The sequence below is a fragment of the Cryptotermes secundus genome, unplaced genomic scaffold, assembly GCF_002891405.2.
Source record: "Cryptotermes secundus unplaced genomic scaffold, Csec_1.0 scaffold344, whole genome shotgun sequence".
NCBI lineage: Eukaryota > Metazoa > Arthropoda > Insecta > Blattodea > Kalotermitidae > Cryptotermes > Cryptotermes secundus.
Genome location: NW_019742446.1, coordinates 1,413,742 through 1,414,218, shown reverse-complemented (window position 1 = coordinate 1,414,218; position 477 = coordinate 1,413,742). Strand labels below are relative to the sequence as shown.

At 50.3% G+C, this 477-nt stretch overlaps 1 protein-coding gene across 3 annotated transcripts in view; it reads right to left on the bottom strand.

Annotated features, from left to right (window-relative positions):
• The window catches only part of LOC111873177 (gamma-aminobutyric acid type B receptor subunit 2), a 691,722-nt gene that overhangs the window by 420,755 nt on the left and 270,490 nt on the right, over positions 1-477 (bottom strand). The window lies entirely within an intron of this gene.

The following is a 477-nucleotide window of genomic DNA, read 5'->3' as shown; positions in this document are numbered from 1 at the left end:
GGGCGACTGCAGGTTTGCGAGCGGAGCGTCTTGGAGATCTCAAAATCGACGGTCAAACTGCCTCCACATTTTCTGTCGTCGTAACGGTCCGTTGTCGTCCTGATGATTTTTTCACCATACTCCCGGTTGTCCTAACGTTCTCTACTCATAAAACAATCGATTTCCGGTCGGGAACCGGACCTCTGGGCTTAATTCCGAAGTGAGTACGGAACGCACGCTGCACCGCCACGTAGGAATGGTTGTTCGAAAAATAGGCTTCGACAGCAAACGCACGCTGCTCAATCGTCCACCTCGTTTCCTACTGAGGGATATTAGACAGAAACTTCGCCGAGCCTATCCCCACTTTCCTGCGACCTCCCCTCCCTTCACAATGTGTCTTCACAAAAAAGGAAGTTTCTGCGCCCCATCCTGTACTACGAAATGAAGACGTGTGGGGAATGGTAGAAGACCTCTATGAATATTAACCTCTGTAATGCC